The following is a 9,391-nucleotide window of genomic DNA, read 5'->3' as shown; positions in this document are numbered from 1 at the left end:
CCTAGCTAAATGGGAATGAGAACTCTTCATTGGTTGGTTGTTCTACCTATGCATTCTGTGTAGAATCGTTGGATTCTAATAGCATAACATTAAATTGTATAGGAGGAGCATTTTCATTTACTTGTGAACTTTGAGTTAACTCTTGATTTCCATTATAGTATAAACCATCATTGTTAGATGCATTTTGACGTTCGTCATACTAATTAACATCTACATACTGAACATTGTTATTTTTGTTGTCTCCAAGAATTCTTCCATTATTCGAAAGGGTGTTCCACTATTGGTTCTATCTTTGGAAGCCAATATTACGATCAGGAGGATTGAAATTGTTCTCTCCATCATTGTTGCCTACATTGTTGTTCCCACTGTTGTTGTTGTTTCCACTAAAATTCCTATTATAATTTTGGCCATACTTGTTGTTGTAAGGATGGAAATTTTTCCTTTAGAAGTTGTTATTTTATCCTTGTGACAATCTTAGATGAGTCAGTTCATTGTTCATTTGTGACGTAGCCTTTTTCATCTAACCAAATTTGGAAACAAAACTATTATTTGCTTCTGTGGGAATTGCTGTCTTTTTTTCAAAGAGTGAAACTTTTAGAGGTTCATACCCTAGATATGTTAAGAATACAACTTTCAAAGGTTTATATCCTAGATATGTTAGAGTGGGGTTTTGTATAGTAGGTGCCTATTATAATGGAACTAGATTCATAGGTATGAATTGACTGGGCATCATGGGTACTTCAACAAGGTATGTTGGCATTGTTGTGACAGTTTGAGTTGGGAGAATTAATCCTCGTCCATTAGGATTAGCTTGCTTAGTGAAGGTAATTTATTTTGTGAAGACTTTATCCAATGTGTTGATATTTTCTATAGGAACCCTTCTTAGGAAAATAGAAGTAAGATGGTCCACAACATTCAAATAAATCTGACTAGTAGCTTCAACTGGTATAGTGTATGGCACTTCTAGCTTGCAATATGCCATATAAAAGCAATGATTGAAGTGTGAAACTGTCTTAGTTGGGTCCCTTTTGATTGATATGAATTATTCATGTATCAAGAGGTTGATGAAAGTTTTGAATTATTCTAGGAACAATTTTTGGAAAGTATCCCAATCTTCAATACATCTAGGCAGAAAATTAATGTACCAATTAAAGGCAATTTCCCCCAAAGAGAAGGGGAATAAACGAAGAACCACATCCTCATTGACAATCTATTTTCAGTTGCAAATTTCTTTAAATACTTTGATGTGATCATCCATAGTTTGTGTTTCTCCATAAATGAACCTGGGGAATAATTTCTCTAAATTCCTGGGAAGGTCATTGAGTGCACCTCTCAAGTTTATTGGTGAATCTACAATGTTTTCAAAAAAGGCCATTGGAGGATTTGGTGGACCTAAAGGTGGTTGTTGCATAGGTGGAACTATTGGAATATTTGGTGGTCCACTAGGTGGTTGAAGTGGAGGGGGATTTAAAGAAGATGATGAAATGTTGAATGGAAGTGGTTGAATTTGAGATATTCCTTTGTCACTATGTGGTTTGCAAAAATGGGTAAGCTCAAGAAACTTGTGTGCACTTAGTGACGACCTTAAAGCTCACTGAAATGGGGATTCTAAATCAAAATCTTTTAGTTTCTATCAACTCTAGAAAAAGAACACCTCTACAAAAGTACACTTCCTCAAAAAATGAGGTGCTTCATAGAATTTAGTGCACCAGCGCAACAATGCACCAAAATTTCTCAAAAACTCAAAAAAAGTTTTGAACTTGTAAAATGTGCAAAATTTCAAAACTTTGACAAAATTTTCTTCCATTCCAAGAATCAAAATTAGGCCTTACTACTAGCTCCACTTCTGTTGAACTATCATTATGCACAATGCTAAATGACAAGAATTCTTCTAAACACCTCTCTTGAAAAGTTAATCTTGTGAATAAACTCCAAGGTTCTGGGTAATCTTGCGACCTACTGGAATCTACTCATTTGAAGATAAATGTTTTTGTTCATGAGGAGGCCTTTTCTAGTTTGAATGATTTCAAATGAGATGTAGAATATGTTCACTACTTCAAAATAAAACATGCAAAAAAAGAACTATGTTTTTTGTATTTTTAATGTTTTTCAATGAATACAATCTAACAATGAAACTAATATGAATTCCTAATTTAACAAGGGGTTATTAAATAAAAATAACAAATACTTTAAAGAAACTAACATGAACGTAGAATCCTAATGATCATAAGCCATGGAAACAACACATTTGTGAGTTAAGCTTTCAAAGAAATCGGTAGGTAGCTAATGAAAATAGGAGCAGTGCTTCCTTGATTCCACTGATGCAATGGTAGATTGGAAACTTAATAATAGTATAATGTTTCACTCTTCATCAAATTACAAGGCCATGGAAAGTGTGCTCATGCAAGACTAATTTGGTGATTTCTTCTCGAACTAGATACGCCAGCAGAATTCATAAAACTGTAGCAAACACAAAAATTAAAAGATCGCACAAGTACAAAATAACACAATAAACCTTTGGCTCAATCATAATTCATGAACATACATTCACAAAACAATGATACATTTAGGCAAGAATTAGTACACTCCAAATGCGAGCACCAAAAACATATATTATTGCAAAATAATGGTGGCCCCAAATACATATTACAATCCTGTATTTATAAGAAATCATCTCCTCAATGTGTGTTGAGAATGAGAGATATCTTTATATAATAATATGCTTTTAATTTAATAAAACAAACCAATTATGTACAAACTAAAAATCTAACCGGTGCTTAGTAGGACTCCATCCATTTTTATATTTATTAATTAGATGCATAAGCCTTTACATGTCATAAAATTAAAAAATTATGAGAGAAGAAGAAGAAGAAAGCATTCAATTGAAGTAGAAGTGTCTAGAAGTATCAAAAATATAAGTTTCTCCTTTACTAGGAGTTTTTCAGAGTTAAACTGCTGTTAGAATGTGTTTCCAATGCATGGAAAGCTCTAATTTTGGAACTAGCAGTTAACTGTCAGCGCACCTCCTAAAAAGCACACCTCAAAAGAAGAACATTAGTGCACCTATGCACCTCTGACTTCTCCTAAAATATTTCAATAATTTGTAACCAAAAAGTGCACCAATGCACTAGTCCAGTAGTGGACCAACGCACTTGAAATTTCCAAAAATGCAAAATTTTCACCAAGTGTCAAAATCAAAATTTTGGTTTCTAGGTTTTGTCACCCTTCATACTAGAGTTATGTCTGGATGCTTACCCTTAAATTTGTCAATAATCTCAGTGATTTTCACTACATTCAATAAATCTAAGGCATCACACTTATCCTTGACCTTTTGTTTGTAGTTTTCTACTTCAATACGAGTCTCAGCAAAATCCCTGAGTTTTGTATCCAACTCTAGCAAGGATTCTTCTATTCTAAATGCTTGGTGGATATCCTCATCACTAGAAGCTTCTTCAAAAATCTTCCTAAATCTTTTCACTACTACCTTAGTTGCAATTAGCTTCTCCCATGTATTTTCTTCAAAAATGTCAAGACATGCATCACTATAATGTTTCTCTGCTTGCAAAATCTTCTCTTAGGCTTGGTCCTTGAGCTGATAGATCTATGTATGTAATGTTTCCATTACTTTATTACTATTTGCTATCTTTTAAATCCAATCATCAAATAAATCTAACTCCTCTATTATATATACATCTACAAACATTCTGTACCTCTGCTCCTTTATAGCCTATAGTACCTATAAATCTTTACCTCATGCATGTACTTTATCCAAAAGATTGAAATCATGCTTCAAAATTGCTACCATTTTTTCTACATTTTCCTACATAGCATGAAGTAGCTTTAGATTTACTTGGATGATAAGCATGCCCTTTTCCTCAAAAATTTCCTACCATTGCTAACAAGTATTCAAAATGGATCCAATTGTACTCCTCCCTATCTTTGTTTTGAATTGTTTCATTCAGAGTCTCCTTAGGGTGTTCAGGATCTAAAGGAGCAACAAATTTAGCTAAATATTCTCTTAGGATTTCATTCTACCTACAAAGTGTCATTAGTTCTACCCCTTCCTATTCTAAACTTCTAAACACTTCCTTCATCCCCATTGTAACCATCAACTTGGCTGTATCCAATGTGGGCTTCTCGAGCATAACCTCTCTGATCTGATAATCTTGTGGACCCAAATCTTCTATTTCTAAATTAGGAGGAGGGATAACCACTTGCTTAAAAAAATCTTGATTTTGATCATCATTGGTGAATGTTAAAGTTCTATCCTCTCTTGATGGGGACTTAGGTTTCCTCAGAACCTCAATCAACTCAATCGTGTCCTCTTCATCGACGTTGAATTGTAGATTTTTATTTCTTATCACTTCTTTGCATGACCACCTTGGGAGTCGTTCCACTGAAGGCCTACCTCTTAAGAATGAAGGAGTCTACTCTACTATCCCTTTTCCCTTTTCACTCCTCTCTGGGGTTCTCTCCCTCTATGATGGCTCTCCTTCTGTAGTCTTTGTTTCAGTGGATCCCACAATTCTTACCTCAGTGTCTTGGGGAGCTTGCTGAGGATATTGAACCATTTTCCCTTCCCCAAACACTTCATTGGTTGATATTTTCTATGGTTCTTCCTCCTATTCCTTTTGAATTTTCTCTTCTTTAGTACTTGGAGATAGGTGGCTAGATGATCCTTTATCAATAATTGAAACTTGTGGTTGGGATAAAGGAGTTATTTCAAGTTCTTGTGACCCTGGTGGCATTTGAGTCCAGTCTTCCTATTGGGGCTTATTTTTCAGTGTATCCTTGATCTTGTCCTTAATTAATTTTTTCCCTATGGGCATAAAATCAAAATTTGACATCTTAAATACATCAGTACCCTCCACATCTCTCTCATCAATCAATTGATGCATTTCATCCTCTGGTGTAGTTGTTTGTAGAAGTTCTTTTGGGATTGATGATAGTGTAATAGTAGAACTTCTCCTTGTTTCTTGCTTCATGGCTCTTGGTAGCTAGGTTCTCTTATTCAAGGGTAAATTATCCTCATCATCCTCCTCTTCTTCCATTTTAGGAATTGGTTCTTGGACAAATTAGAAAGGCTCTACCCTCCTAATCACCCTTTGCCTTTTCTTTATTGAAGTCTTGATTTTTCTTCCTTTTTGGGGCATAGAAGGGGATTCCTTTTCTATCTACCAAGGTGGATAAACCTCTTGAATCTCAACTTCCATCTCCATTTGGCTTGGTGTAATAGCTAGTGGAAGTTGGGGGTTAATCTGATCTTGTGGCCTCAATATCCTGCGGTCGTTGTACATTTACTTCTTATTGTTGAGGCACATGGATTTTTCCCTCTTCTAGCTTAGCTCCTTGAGGAAAATTTCTTTTCCTCTTCCCTTGGCCTCCGCTCTTCTATGCTCTATAATAACCTATCAGCCTATCAAGTTGATGCATGGTTTTAGGCCTTACAAGAGATTAAGCTGCAAAGGTAGGAATGGTAACTTTTTTCCCTCTACCTTTAACCGAGTGGGATTGTGCATGGAAGATTACTATTTTAGGTATTGGATCAAGATCAAATGGCTTCTTAACCCAATCCTATGTCATTTTAATGACATACCTACCCTGATGGTTGATATTTAAGTTTTCTTCCCTGTCAACCTCAACACTCATTATAGGCTTGTCGCTAATTCTATCCCTATTAAATAGGGGATCTAACAAATTGTCAAAATTTTGCTGCCATATCTTCAAGGGAATTATCATTTTTAGGGCCTTGTCTACCAAGTACAAAGTCCTCCTACAATAGTCCCTTATTCAGATGTTGTAGTCATTTGTAGCATTCATCCAATGGTCTTCAATGGCCTCCTCATGTGTGAATGCTTTACCTATTAGATATTGTGCTCCCAATGTTATTAAAACATGGTTGTGGAGAGTTGTATTCTTCCAAGGGATATTTATCCCATTCACACTCAAAGGAAAGAATATCCTACTTCTGTTTCACTTGAAAAGGTCCTATGGTCAGAGGCCATGTCCAACAATGTTTGTGTTGTTTTCTGACCCTCTCATATGCAGACTCAATTTGTTGTGCAATCTCCAAGAGGATGAATCTATCACAAGGGTACCTTGGATGCTTCTTCAGGTTGATAGTGGTACCAACTACCCTTAGATATGTTCTGAACTTAATGTAATATGCTTTGAGTACCATTATTTGCGCTATTGCATCCTCTGATAACCTATTTGCATAATCTCCTTCTATGAATTAGATGATGGAAAATATGAATGAATCATTCATAATTCTACATTCTTTACTTTTTCTCTAAGAGCTTATTCCTTACCAACTTAGGGTACACAATGTAAGGCCATGTGTTTAGATCTTGCATGCTACCCTTCTTGTACAATCTTGGATAGTTTGTTGCCCTTGCAACTAACAAGTACACCAAATATGAAGTCATATAAAACTTCCTTTTGTTCTTCACCACTTCTAGCAGCTCACACAAATTTAGGCTTAGAGTAGAGGCCATATCCAGTGGCATTGTAAACTTCTTGATTATTTCAATGAAATGCACCATAAAATTGTTCAAATGCCTAATTGTAGATAAACCCATAACTTTGCTTAATAGGATAATAGAATATTTGATGCCTTCAACCATATATCCCCTAGTCATATCAACCTTTCCCATTTTCATGCCCAAAGGAGTCTTCTCAATGAGGTATGAGGATCGAATGATCTTTGATGCCTCCTCAATGTGTTCTCGGTACCATCTTTTTACTTGTTCATAGATAAGTTTAATAAACTAGTATGCCTGTGGTAGGTCAAATTCTTTTTTGATATTCTTGGGGTAAAAATCAAGTACAATTTCTTGAGTCACACTCTTCACCACCCTTTTCTCTAGGACAAAGTGTTCTGCAGGTGTCATTACAAGCTCCAAATATTGCATTGATACTAGGTGTGATGTGACATTGATCGATCCTGATAGGATAAGTGTTGAGACCATAGCAGACCTCTCAGTGGGTTTGTTGCAAATCTTAAGAAATTCCCTCAAATTTGTGTGTCCCAAATCTATGTCTTTTATCTCCAATTAATCATCTTGAAAGCTCAATTTTTCTAGAACTCCTTGGAACTTGAACACAATAGGTTTTAGTGCCATTTTCTTTCCTAAAGGAGTTGAAGAAGATGTCATTATATTTTCACAAAGGGAAACCCATTATTTTGGAACTAAAGAAAAATGAATTAATTAAGACCTGATCAATGATTAAATCAAGCCTTAAAACTGATTCAAGAAACCCTAAAAACTAGACTACTTGAAAACATGAGAAAACCAAATTTTGACCTAGAATGTATTTTTAAAAATGCACAACAAGTGCACCTGACAGTTGCACATGATGCAAAACATTTCAAGTTATTAGTCTTTTGATAAGTTTGGAGTGCACATCAGTGCACCTAAACTTAGGATTTGAAACATTTTTGTTATGTGTTTTGTGGTTTTGCAAAAATTCCTTTTAGTCTTGTTTTGTTTTAAATTTGATTTCATTCTTTCCTTCATTTTACGAAGGAAGTTGGGTGCACATCAACATTCCTAGGAAGGTGCATTAATGCGCACCCAACTTGGGATTTTTGACTTCATTGCTTGTGTTTTGTAGGTTGGAGGATGGAAGGAGCCACACCTCACCTAGTGCGATGTTATTCTTGGAGACTAGTGTGGGCAAGGAGATGGAGCAGACTTTGTGTGTTGTGTAGGTGTGCTTTGAAGAATTGGTAGAGGTAAAAATGGAAACAAGAAAGAAGTGAAGAATGAAGGGGAGATATGGTATATATAGCCTGGTGGAGGTTCTTTTTTGGCTATGTAGGTGCGAAGGTGCATAGCCATGCCAGTGCACACACATATAAAACATTTCCTTTGGCACACTAGCATACTAGAATAGATGTGTTGGTGCACCTTTTAAATTTTGCAACTTCTAAACTTATCCCCTATGATAATTGGATTTTTGTCAATAGGGTTTCTCTATAATGGCCTAGAACATGAACTATGGGGTTAGGTGAGACCTAAAAAATGACTAGAAGCCTAGACTAGGGCCCCAAAAGCTAAAAATAAAGTAGGGGGTCCCCATTTCTATTAGGAAATGGGACATGTATTATGTAACCACAACATGATTCCATTCTCTTCAAAAAACATATTGAATTCTCTAGAGGTGAACTCTCCTATTTTGTCTGATCTTAAATATTTTATCTTGACACCATATTCATTTTCAACTCTATTATTGAATATCTTAAATTTCTTAAATGCTTCATATCTTTCTTTAAGTACTAATACCCACATCATCCTAGTGAAATCAACAATAAAAATCATAAAGTACCTTTTAGCATAGAATACATCGGTTCTTACAGGACCACTCAGATCTGTGTGAACAATCTCCAATTTCTTTGTAGTAGGGAATTTGTTGCTAGGAAAAGATAATTTCCTCTTCTTAGTCAAAATACATTCCTTGTAGACAATATTAGTAGGCTTAATTATATTATGAAGATCTCTCACTGCAAATGTACTGCTAACTTTCACAATATTATCAAAGTTTAAATGAAAAAGTTTTCTATGCCAAAACCAACTATTGTCAACCTTTGCAACCAAACATGTTATTTCAATAGGATTCAACTAGAATACATTACCTTTGGATTTGGTTCTAGTACCAATAAACTTACCATCTTTTCCTTTGATAATGCAAGTCTTTTCTATGAATTGCAATAGATATCCTTTGTCTACCAACTATCCAACACTTAACAAGTTATGTTTCAAACCATGAAAAAAGTAAACATCATCAGTGTTAGTTTTACCATCAAGAGCAATAGATCTAATCCATGTAATATGATAGGCTACATTGTTCCCAACTCTAACAATACCTCCATTATAATTTCTGAACTTAACAATTTTTTTCATATCACCAGTCATGTGATTTGAACATCCATTATCAATTATCCAATCTGATTTCTTCTCAACTTGGGTAACTAGAGCTCTCTCTTCTCTAATTTCTCTATCAAGGTTATCTTCCTTAATAGACACAAATCCTAATTCATCATTACTTTCACATTGATCATTTTCATCAAATTCTTCATCCTCATTAGCATATAAATAATTTCTATCCTTATCTCTTATAGGCTTAAATTTTTCTCTAATTTTTTTCTCTCTTTTAGGACATTTAGATGCATAATGACCATATTCATCACAAGTCCAACATTTAAAGATTTTATTACCATCTTTTTCTCTTCTTTCCAAAAGGGCTATTCCTTCTTTAATCTTTTTATCTTCTTTAGATCTACTATTACTAAAAAAGTCCCCTCTTTTGATTTTACCTATTGGTAGATTAGGTTGAATGTTCATAGCACTGAAAGTTGTCTCAACTCTAGCTAATTCTCTAGATTGTC

Source organism: Cupressus sempervirens, chromosome 1 (genome assembly GCF_028749045.1).
Source record: "Cupressus sempervirens isolate cs-2001-9-10 chromosome 1, ASM2874904v1, whole genome shotgun sequence".
NCBI lineage: Eukaryota > Viridiplantae > Streptophyta > Pinopsida > Cupressales > Cupressaceae > Cupressus > Cupressus sempervirens.
This window is presented reverse-complemented; position numbering follows the sequence as displayed.